This window comes from Dasypus novemcinctus, chromosome 26 (assembly GCF_030445035.2).
Source record: "Dasypus novemcinctus isolate mDasNov1 chromosome 26, mDasNov1.1.hap2, whole genome shotgun sequence".
Taxonomy (NCBI): Eukaryota; Metazoa; Chordata; class Mammalia; order Cingulata; family Dasypodidae; genus Dasypus; species Dasypus novemcinctus.
In genome coordinates, this window is record NC_080698.1 from 51,779,645 (window position 1) to 51,792,213 (window position 12,569).

A 12,569-nucleotide genomic window follows, 5' to 3' on the forward strand; every position below is an offset into this window, starting at 1 on the left:
CTTCCTGGCACCAGCGCGGGTACAGCCCACCCGACGTGCAGGAGGCTGGCTCAGACACGGCGGCCCAGCGGCTTTGGGCCTGTGGCTAGAGAGCTGGCGCAGGGTCTCCCTTGGGAGGGGGCACAGGTTTCCATTCTGGGGGAACTGAAGGATTCTCTCTGAGAGAATGCCAGTCTGGGAAGAAAAGGGAGCCCCTATCGTGCCAGGCACTGAGCTAAACGTAGTATTAGTCAATACTGACTGAGCACCTACTATGTGCCAAGTACTTTTCTAAACACTCCACATGAAACAAGTCATTCGAGCCTCTGTTATTGCTAGCGTCTTGCAGAGGAGGAAACTGGGCACAGAGAGGTTAGGTGACTTGCCCATGCATCCAGATTTAAATCCAGGCTGTCTGGCCTCCAAGTTTAACAGCTACAGAGGGCTGACTCTCATGCTTCATATATTCCAGGAGTTCCTGACATTTCTCTGGGAACCTCTAGAGTCCCTAAGGCCCTTTCTGTCGTCTTAACTACATACCTGCCCGAGGCCAGGTTCTCTCTTCCTAGACTTAAACCTAAGCAACTATTCCCACAGAGCAAATGCAGAAGCAGATGTGAGAATCCAGTTGTTTTAAGTCAGACATTGAAACATGTTGTGAAAATGCAGAACTACACCACTCTTTTCACTAAATTGCTTTTTTATTTTGGAACACATAGTTATTTTTCATAAGCATGCTATTCATGTTAACACACAACATACAGCAAATCTCATAAAACAGAGACTCTGTGGGAAAAAGAATCCATCTTCTTCTGCTAAATGCCATCCTCTTCTCACAAGGTGTCTGAAATCTGGCAGCATTTTGTGACCTTGAATGCACAAGCCTGAGACAGAAGTCAATCTGCTGGGGATGGCAAAGCAGAAAGACAGACACCCCTGGGAACTTGACAATGTCATTCGTCAAACCTGGAGCCACCCCACCTCTGGACATACTGTTATTTGGGACAATAAAGTCTACTCTTGTGTAAACTATTTCTAGCTGGAGTTTCTGTTACTTGAGGCCAAGAGCATCCGACATTTTCAGACCCATCATCTGCCCTCTTCTATCTGCTTATGCTCCCACCCTCTACTGTCACTTCTCTTAGCTGCTCACTGTTCCCCGGACATGCCATGCTCTTTCCTGTTTAAGTCTCTGCCTCCACCATTCTGACTGCCAGGAATCCCCTCGCCACCCTTCCTATCTGCAAACTCCCACTCTTCCTCCTTTAAGACCCCATGACTTCACGACACTAGTGCCTCTGGGAGGTCCTTCCCAACACCCCTGGCTGGGTTAGGTCACCCTCCTCTGTGCTTCCAGCTCCCTGTCATAGCACCCATCGCCAGGGGAATGTCTGTCTCCCCCCTGCTATAAAATCTTTGAGGGCAGTGATTATTTCTCCAGCACTCAGGAAGGAGGCTACTCAGGTTCTTCCAGGGGTTTCACCTGTCCTAGAGTAGCCTCAGTGGGGTGGATGTTGGAGTCCTCTGTGTGGGTTTTGTGTTACTTTTGCAACCGTCCTGTACATTGGAGACTATTTCAAAAGAAAAACTTTATGTTAAAAACTGCCCGCAAAATTGGGTAGCCGGATATGTGCAGCAGTGAGCTGGTGGAAAGCCCAGGCTTTAGTCTCAGTCCAGACTCAGCCACTAAGGAGCTGTGTGGCTTCCAGCAAGTAACCTCTCTGCCTCGCTCTCCCCTCCTGCAAAGCGGTGATGCAAACACTGAAGATTAAACGGGCTGAGGCATGTAAACCTTTTAACTCAACGCCTGGCACATAGTAAATTATTCATCACTGCCGGCCCTTGGGATGATTACCTCATTAGTTTACATGCAGTTTTTGTTGGGAGAAGGGTTTAGGGCTTTCACCAAATTCTCAAAGGGCTCTATGATCCGGACAGGTCAAGAGCCACTGGTTTCTTGGCGGTTCCTCAGAAAGTTAAGAGTAGAATTACGACATGAGCCGGCAATCCCACTTACAGGTATATACCCAAACGAATTGAAAGCAGGGACTCGAACAGGTATTTGCACCCGGATGTTCACTGCAGCATTATTTGTAATTGCTAAAAGATGGAAACCACTCAGGCATCCACCAACAGATGGCTGGAGCAACAAAGCGTGACATATCCGTACAGTAGAACACTGTTCAGGCCTAAGAAGGATGCAGAGCTGATCTACGCTGCAGCACGGATGAGACTTGAGGCCACCGCGTTGCGTGATGTGAGCCAGACACAGAAGGGCAAACACTGGATGATCTCGCTAATATGAAATAACTAGAATATGCAAATTCTAAACTTAGAATACAGGGAGGGGCAGGAGTGGGTACCGAGTTTCTGTTTGGGGTGATGAAGGGTTTTGGGAAAGGCCGGTGTTGATGGTAGCACAACATTGTGAATGTGATTGCCACCACTGAATTGTACACTTGAAAGCGGTCAGAAACGGGAAGGTTCATGTTGCATATATGTTACCACAACAACAGTTTTTTTTTAAAAAGCCATAGAACTGTGCGACACAGTGAACCCGAATGTAAACCCTGGACTTCAGTGAATAATGTAATTGTAAGAATAGTCTCATCAATGGTAACAAATGCAAAACGTTACCAACGGGGAAAACTGTGTGTGTGGAGGGGGTATGAGAACTTTGTACCTTCTGCATGATTTTTCTGTAAACCCTACAACTGCCCTCAAAAATAAGAATATAAAAAATACAATAAGAATAGTCATCATGATAAAGAACCACTGGTTTGGGATATGAAAGAGCCAGGTAGAGCCGGCAGCTGGGGAGAGGACAGCATGAGAAATTTCAAATCTCGCCTTTGTCAAGTGCCCCAGGGAGCCCTGGCGAGGAGCCCGTGCTCTGGCGTCGGGGTGCCCTCTGCCCGGCCTTGCCCGTGGTGACTAGCCCTTCCAGGCCATCTTCCCAGGCGCTGGGGCCCGTGACACAGCGCCGTCTGCCTGTCTGCTCCAAAGGCCTCATTAGCGGCTGCTAAGAGCAGAACTGTCGCCTCGTTAAAGGAGAGGGAGGCGGCAGCTCTGATATGGGGTGTGGGTGGGTGCGGGCGGGTGGGGGCTGCCGCCTCTTTGTATCTGGGCCTGTGACTCAGGGAATAGCACTCTGAGGACGACACCGGCGGAGGAGAGCAGCGGCCCCGGAGCGGCAGTGCCTCCCCTCCCCCGCCACAGTGGCCCCCCCCAGCCCCTGCCCCTTTTCCTAAGCGGCACCAGCACCTGGATTCAGCACCTGAATGGGCCTTTACTTGTTGGTCCTCCTAGGTGGCCGAGAGAGAGGACAGCGCTCCCTGTTTCACGGGCTCGAACACCGAGGCCTAGAGAGGGTCGCTCAGTGAGCGGGGAGCGGGACAGGGACTGGAACCCGGGCCCTCCCCGCTCCAAACCCTCGCCGGGTGGTGGGAGGGAATGCGCACTGGGCGTCAGCCAGCCCGGGCGGGTACTGCCCTCTGCCACTTCTGAGCCGTTTGGGGATGAGTCCTTTTTGCTTTCTGTCCCCAGGTCCTTACTTTGAAGATAAATCATCCTGCAAGTCAGCTGGGAGGGTGTCGCTCTCCTGTGTAGACCCCTTGCAGCAACACTCCCTGACCCTGAGGATAAAGGTCAAGTTCCACAGCCTGCCATTCAAGGTCCCTTGTAATATGGGTGCTGCTCATTGCCCATCCTCAGCGGCCACCACCCAACCCCATCCAGTCCTACTGCACCAGACCGAACTGACTCCTCTCAGCCCACACAATCCTGCTTCCTTTGCCTGGAATTCCTCAGGCCTTTCACCTGGAGCACCCCTGCTTCAAACGCAATGCAGGCACCTCCTCCTCCAGGAAGACCTCAGTGATTTCTCCCCCACCTTGAATCAGGCACCTCCTCTCCCACCAGAGCTGAGCAGACCTGGCCCCAGGATCCTGGGGTCAGAGAAAGCCTTGAAAGTTCATCTGGAGAGTGCATCTCAAAGTGTGGTCCAGCATCCACTCACAACTTGTGAGCAGCGCACGTTCTCAGATTTACTGGATCAGGAAGTCTGGGAGTGGGACCTGGCAGTCTGCTGTACCAAGTCCTCCCAGGGATTCAGAGGTTCAATCAAATTTTTGAACCACCAGGCTAGATCTCTGTCTGAAGTGTCCCATTCAATCAATTGCCACACGGTCCCAGCGCCAACATCTCCTGAGATGAGGAAGCCTCCTTCCTGGGCTCTCCAGCCAATGGCGCTGTTACAGAAGAGAGTTTTCTCCACCCCATCCCCTTCTCCCACTTCCTGGAAACACACCGCCAATTGCAAATTGCAACTTTCTTTTATTGGCAAAGAAGAGATTTCGGCACCTGTCTCATTTCTCTCTCCTCAGCCGCTCTTCCTTCCCAATCCTGTCAGGCTGGTTCCTGCTGAGTGTGGGAATCAAACTACCCACCACCTGCCTCTTCAGAAAAAATGCCGTAAATCTCACGTGGCTCCTCTCAGACACCACTAAATGTTGCCTGGAAAAATACATCTTGTCTTCTCTTCTGTTGTCCAGCACCCCATCAGGAGGGCTCAGAAAGCTGCGAACGTTTCAGGAGCCCAGATGTTTTCTGAAATGGGCTCTCTTTCCTTTAGAACAGTCCAGTTTTCCTCAAACCTTCATCTCCTTTTGGAATCCATTGAACTTTCATGCTAGGAAGTTCTTCTTGGTGTCTAATCTACCCTCCCCCGCTTTTTGTTATCATTAGCTCCAAATAAGCCTTTGGCATGTAAAGAACAAGGATTTTCATCTCTATTTTTCACAGCTCTGGAGATTATAACAGGGCTAGGCACATAGTAAACAGGCAATAAATGAGCAAACGAAGATATGAATAATTTAAAGTTTGTGGTGATTGGAGAAATATGTACTCCAAGGATTATGTTAAGTATCTCAAGCACTCAACAATCTTAGGCGATAGATACTATTTTATCTCATTTTACAGGTGAGGGAAACTGAAGCTCAGAGAAATCTAGCAATTTGCCTACGTCACACAGTAATTATGTGATCGAATCAGAATTTGAACCCATGTGAACCGATTGTGCAACTGGGAACTCTCTTCCTTGATAGTGCTGGAGTGCTGCTTTTCTGCAGTGGGGGCAGCTTTTGCAGAAAGCATCTAGCTCCTGGAGATTCCGAATGAGTGGGGGAAAGGCAGGAGGCAGTGACAAATGATTCCCATAATTGTCCTTGATGAAAGGCTCCTGAAGCCCGCTGAGGAGGAGGAGAAGTTTTCAGGAGCTGAGTGTGCTGGAGGAGAGGTTGGCATCAAATGCAACAAGTGCCAACAGGTCTGTGAACAAGAGGCCCCTTTCCAATAGAAGCAGAGGCTTCTATTAGAGCAAGTCCTCAAAACCACTGACAAGAGAGCAAAAACAGAGCTCGCCTTCCCACACTGCCAAAATGCTCATTTGCTGACTTAACATGCCTCTTCCTTTCCTTTTCTTAATCCTGAAGCCTATCATAATTTTTAATATTCAAATTTATACAAGTTTCCTTATGATCTATTAATTTTATTTTTTTAAAAAAAGAAAGGCAATGAAAAATAATTTGCATAAGTAATAAACATTATCATTAAAAATTCATACAATATACAAATATGCCTTTTGTGACTCCCTGCGGCCCCAGCATCCCTCTGAAGAGTAGCCCCAGTTAACAGTTTGCTGTTGCTTAGCCTGGTTCTCTAGAACACAGAGCCCGAGGCTAGGATTCAGGTGTGGGCGCATGTTTGGTGGGTGCAAGCCCAGGGCAGTGCCAGAGATGACAAAGGGAAATGAGGGAGGGCGCAGGGAAGCAGTGGAAAGAGGTGTGTTCCCAGGCTGGCTGCTGCTTCATGACAACCCTTGAAGAGACACAACAGGCTGCTCCGGAGGGGCATCTGCGTGCACAACTGCTCCGGATGGAGAGCTCCTGGCCTCAAAATCGTCCACGGGGAAAATGGAAGGGTAGACTGCTTTACGGCCCGACGTGCCCTTCCTCTTAATCCGCACTCCCGTGGGTGTGAGTCCATTGAAGAGGCTGAGGAGTGGCCCCTGGGAATGGCAGTGAGAGGTAAACTGGATTACTGGAGGCTTTAAACAGAAGAACAAACTGGAAGCCGGAAGCTGGAGAAGGCCGTACCGGAAGAAGCTGGACGGCAGCAGAAACCGGAAGTGCAGTCGTAAAGAGAGAGAGCTGGTCGTGCGACGTGGCCGCGGGCAGAGAGGCAAACCAGGGAACCGCGGTGGTTGCTGGCCCGCTCCAGAACGCTCTGGGCTCTGGGGCAAAGCAAGCCCTGGTGATATTTTTATTTCATTTTACTTTTCTTAGCCTCAAAACCGTGAGCCAGTAACAACGTCTTGTTTAAGCCAAGAGGTTATTTGTCATAGCAGCCTGGCAAACTGAGACAGAGGGAAATAATCCACTGACTTCTGCATCCTCTTGGTCAAAGTTTGCTCCATGGAGAATTAATTCTCTTGCCTTTCTGGCATCATCCGGTCTTCTTTTGGACTTGCAGGTTTCTGAACCCCACACACTGTGGAGTGGCACCTCAAGTACGGAAGGGGAGAGGAGGCAGAAGCTCTGGGCATGAGGCTGGTAGGCCCAGCCACACTGTCGTGGCCAAGGGCGATGGTCGAGCACTCCCAGGCTGGCATTCCCCAGCAAGGCCATCTGCATCTGCTGGTCTGCTTCCTGAGTCCACTCTGACCTCAGCCCCTACTGCTTTCCCCCTCCCTCACACAGGCCTCCTTGCTGTAACCTTCCAGTAGCTCTTCATGCGTTTCCAAACATTTACATGCACACACGCACAAATACCTTGGTTCATCTTGTTTTACGTAAATGCATAAATGTCTTGTCCCTCTACTGTGCTTATTGACCAAAGACTTTTTAATATCACTATAGGTCTTGGAACTCTCCCCGAATCAGTCATTATAGATTTCTCTTGCTATTTTTTAATCACGGCAACGATTGGGTGTATGGGTATATTATAATGCATTTAAGAACTCCCCTATTGATGGATATGCAGGTTATTTTCAGTGCTTCCCAGTTACAAATAATGCCACAATGAACAGTCTTGCTGCTGCCTTTGTGCAGATGTGAGAGTTTCTGTGGACTAGCACACCTGGAAGTAGAGTGGCTGGTACAAAGGCCATGGGTGGTTAACATTTTGGTAAATACTGTCAAATTGCTCTACAAAAATTTACACTCCCACCCAGAGTACATAAGATTTGAGAGTAGTCATTTCCCTCCACCACTTCCAACACTGGATATTTTCAGTCTTTACTATTTTTGCAATTAATTTATTTCTAATATGCACTCTTCTTGATTCCAGAAACAATTTGAAGCAGCATTTACTCAAAGACATGTGCATTTTAGAATTGTGGTTAAATTGGGTGGACTCTTAGGGTCAGATGGCTTGGGTTTAAATACCAGCAATAATACTTCAAGACCGTGTGACCTCAGGCACGTTTCTTAACCTCTCTGTGCCTTGGTTTCTTCATGGTAGAACAAGAATAACAGGGCTATGGTGGATGGCGGCCATGAAAATGGACTTGTCAGGTTTCCAGGGATGGGCAGTGTAACCAATTGACTCAGCTGTTGTGTTCTGAATGATGTGCCACATTCACATGGAGACCGGGTTCCTGTGGGTGGCTCCCAGGCAGTGACTGAGAGTGACAGGGGACCTAATGCAGGCCCCTTCTTGTGTGACAGGACTCCCATAGGCCTTGCTGAAACTTCCTCCGCAAGGGGCTGCAATTTAAGACTTTTCCCACCTGCATTAGTTTCCTGTGGCTACTGTAAGAAATTGCCACTCAGTGACTTAACCCAACATTTATTATTTGACACTTCTGGCGGCCAGAAATCCAAAATCAGTTTCATTGGACTGAAGTCACGCCACCAGATGGACTGGTTCCTTCTGGAGGCTCTGGGGGAGAATCCATTTCCTTGACTTTTCTAACTTCCGAAGGCTGCCCTCATTCCATGCCTTCCTCCTTCCTGGTATTGCTCCCACCTCTTGCTTATGTTGGTACATTTGCTACTTCCTCCTTTCATAAGAACCCTTGCAGGGAAGCGGATGTGGCTTAGGCGACTGAGCTCCCACCTACCACATGGGAGGTCGCTGGTTCAGTTTCTAGTGCCTCCTAAAGAAGACAGCAAGTTGGTGTGACGGGCAGATGCAACAAACTGACACAAGAAGAGACACTAGAAAAGAAAACATAATGAGAGACCCAACAAAAGCAGGCAGCAGAGGTTCCCAGTGTCTACTAAGGAAGACAGTGAATTGATGTGATGAGTAGGCGCAGCAAGCAGATACAAGAGGACACAACAAGAGATGTGGGGAGGAAAAACAGAATGAGAGACACAACAAAGCAGGGAGTAGAGGTAGCTCAAGTGATTAGGCACCTCCTTCCTGGGTCCGGCTCCCAGTCCTCCTACAAACAGACAGAGCAAGTGAAAAACAAGGGGGTGGGGAGAAATAAATAAAATAAATCTTAAAAAAAAAAAGAACCCTTTTAATTACATTTAGGGCCCATACTGATAAACCAGGATAATCTCTCCATCTCAAGAGCCATAATTTCACCATACCTACAAATTCCCTTTTGTCATATAAGGTCACATTTACATGTTCCAGGGTTCCTGGTCCCTTCTAAACAAAAACAGAAACAACAAGCAAAACAAACACAAAAAACCAACTTGGGGGAAGCAGATTTGGCTCAACAGATAGAGTGTCCGCCCACCACATGGGAGGTCCAGTGTTCAAACCCCAGGCCTCCTGATGCGTTTGGTGAGCTGGCCCACATGTAGTGCTGATTCGCACAAGAAGTGCCGTGCCATGCAGGGATGTCCCCCACGTAGGGGAGCCCCACACGCAAGGAGTGCACCCCGTAAGGAGAGCTGCCCTGCACGAAGAAAGCGCAGGTGTGGTGTATGACGCAACAAAAAGAGATACAGGAAACGGACTTTGGCCCAGTGGTTAGGGCGTCCGTCTACCACATGGGAGGTCTGCAGTTCAAACCCCAGGCCTCCTTGACCCGTGTGGAGCTGGCCCATGCGCAGCGCTAATGCGCGCAAGGAGTGCTGTGCCACGCAAGGGTGTCCCCCGCGTGGGGGAGCCCCACGCGCAAGGAGTGCGCCCGTGAGGAGAGCCGCCCAGCGTGAAAAGAAAGAGCAGCCTGCCCAGGAATGGCGCCACCCACACTTCCCGTGCCGCTGACGACAACAGAAGCGGACAAAGAAACAAGACGCAGCAAATAGACACCAAGAACAGACAACCAGGGTGTGGGGGGGAATTAAATAAATAAATAAATCTTTAAAAAAAAAAAAAAAAAGAGATACAGATTCCCTGTGCTACTGACAAGAATCCAAGTGGGCACAGAAGAACACACAGCGAATGCACACAGAGAGCAGAGAACGGGGTGGGGGGAGAGAAATAAACAAAAAATAAAGTCTTTAAAAAATTAAAAATAAAAAAAATTTAAATTAAAAAAAAAAACACTTGGGAGCCAAAGTGGCTCAGTGGTTGAGCACTGGCTTCCCACATATGAGGTCCTGGGTTCAATCCCCAGCCCCTGGTACCTCAAAAAAAAAAAAAAAAAAATTAACAGATATATTTAGTCCACTGAATTGTGGCAATGGCTAACCCTCCTATACATTGCAATGCAACCAAAAGAAAATACCAATAACTGTGATAGTTCCCTGAATTACAATCTTGATGTATGTTAGCCTTTTGAAATAACCAGAAGCAGATACTGTTAAAACTCACTGAACTGTATAACCCAGATGCCTTTCTTCCTTAATGCTGATGCTCTGTCTTGAAAATGGCCTAGTCTTTACCCTGGCACTGGACAGTAACTGGCCCGGCTTGTATCCCCTTATCTTGTTTTGCAGCCCTGAAATCCAGTGTCCTTACACATAGCCCCCTGAGGTTGGGGGTCCTCGCATGTAGCCCCCTGACTAGGGCTTTGTTTGGGCCGCGTCATTAGGGCATTAAGTCCCCACCCCTTATTGGGTGGGGACTCACAGATAAAAGGCATGGCAAGGACAGAGTTGAGGGTTTTTGATGTTGGAGTTTTTGATGGAGTTTGATGCTGAAGCTGGAGCCCCAGGGAGAGAGACAGAGCTGTTCACCTGATAGTCTACAGCTGACCTTGTGGAGAAAGGCAAAGCCTAGAGAGCCTCGTAGTCTCCAGCTGACCTTGTGGAGAAAACAGAGCAGCTGAGCCCAGAGGAACCCAGGAAGCCTGAACCCTCACAGACGTCGGCAGCCATCTTGCTCCAACATGTAAAAATAGCCTTTGGTGAGAGAAGTAACGTATGCTTATGGCCTGGTATCTGTAAGCTCCTACCCCAGATAAATACCCTTTATAAAAACCAACTGATTTCTAGTATTTTGTACCAGCACCGCTTTGGCTAATACAGGGGTCCTAGCACCCAAGTTGTTGATTGATGTGACTGCCAGGTAGGCATGGTGTGTGGCCCCATCCAACTCCCCTGAACACTTAGTAGGTGCTCAAAGAGCCTTTCATGAGAGATATACATATTTTCTTGCATATTTATAGACTTTCTGGGAGGACACCAAGAACTGATAAGTGGTTGCTCTGGAGAGGGGGCTGGGAGGGGCGTGGGAAGAAGGGTATAAGGGAGAATTGCTTTTCACTACACACCCTTAAACACCTTTGACTTTGTTAAACAGGAGTGTTAGGACCTCTCAGAAAACCAAACGTTTTTCAACGTTTTTTGAATTGAACTAAGTTCATAGCAGTTTTTATATTTGCAAGGCCCAAAGAGCACAAGAGGCCTGAGCAGGAGCCCTCTGTACTGACGGAGCCTCCCATTGTCCTAGGAAGCACTGGCTTAAAGGTAGCAAGTTCCCACCACCTCCTGCATTGCCGAAGCACGTTTTGAAAGGCCAAGGTCATGAATCAATGCCAAACAATGACCCTTTGAGGCTGGATGACCCCAAGGGCCTCCTCAGTTATCCCACAGCAGAACTCCGGACCCATTCTTCTCTGGGAGGGGAGGAGACTGGTGCAGAGGCAGGGGAGTACCTCCCCACACAGTCCACCCTCCAGCAAGAGAAGGAGGTGCTGGGATCACAGAAGCTCAGCAAAGAGCCTTCAAGTTCAGCCAGGATGGGCAATCCCTCCCCACGCTCCTTGACACATGGTTCCTTGGTCTGCGCTTGTACTCCTCCAGGGCTGAGGCCCTCACTCCCTCTGGGACCTGGAAGAGAGACTTTGCTTTCTCTGAGCTGAGACCTGGTACCTGTGATGTCCCTGTGGGTCCCTCTGAACCTCAGACCCGGTGAGCTCCCCCGAGAGGATGCCCAGATGCCTTCTCCAGCTCCTGGCAGTCTGCAGTCCTGGCTCCTACTGTTGCTGGGTTTTGTCTAGGTTCTTGGCTTAAACCAGTAGTTTATTAAGAAAATGAGAGAAGAGAAATGGGAGAAAATACCAAATTAAGGGTCCCAGGTAGAGAGAGAAAAGGGCGAAAAAGGGCTGAATTACAGACTACAAATCCCCATTACAGATTACAAATCCCCAGGTCTATTTGCATGCTAATCCGGGCAGGGAAAGAAAGGGCCAAAACAGGGCCAGTTTGGCTTCCACACTTGCTTTTTAAACCATTAATTATTCTGCCCCTTTGCTAATGCCCTGGGAGGAATCCCAGCTCTTTGCTGTTTTCACTGATTACCCCACCCATCAACAACCGGGCAAGGCCCAGTGATAAGGCCCCTTGAGAGTATCCAAGGCATTTCCTTGATCCCAGATAAAATCCGGTTCTGAACAGGGAATCCTCAGAAGGCTGTTCCCGCAGCCGTCTTGCGGGTATCGTGGCCACATGTTTTTCTGCCAGGTCCTAGATCTGTCCTTTATTGCCTAGTCTGGCCTGCCTCCCTGCTTGCCCTAGGCACTTCCAGCCTGGCTCCCTCGCAGGCCCAGGGCCCAGGGATGGAGAGCCAACAAGTTTTCAGAACACACCTTGCTGGGCTGCAAATCAGGAAAAAAAAAAAGGGGAGTGGGCTGTTGGCTGGGCTTGCCCTGGATGAGGCCTGAGCAGGCCTAAGTGCCCCACACAGAGGGCAGCAGGTCTCAGCGCCCAGAATACCGGAGCCCCACCCCAATTCGGTGCCTCTCTTACCTGGACAGGGCTGGACATTCTCAGCTAGTGAAATCTCTGGAATCGTGTTTCCATCTTGGGCGCACCCTTCTGTTGACCCACTTGCTCTCTTTAAAAAAAAAAAAAAAAACCTTTTTAAAAGTGAAAAAAAAAAGTCCCAAGGACCCAGAGGTAGCCGCTTTTACTAGCGTCTTATATATTCTTCTAGAGATAGTTTAAGCATTCACAGCATGTCGTGCTGTCTGCCCTCTGGGAGGTCTCCCCTTGCCTCCTGCCCACTCCCCAACCCCTCATCTCCTTATGTGTTGACTTAATTGTGCAACTTCTAGAAGCTTCATTCCCTGATCCCACAAATCCTGGGCCTCCCTCTACCTGCTCCCTCCCAGTTCTGGTGAATGTGCCAATGGTTGTGCATGGGTTTAAGTTTTAACAGTTTATAGTTATTTAAACACG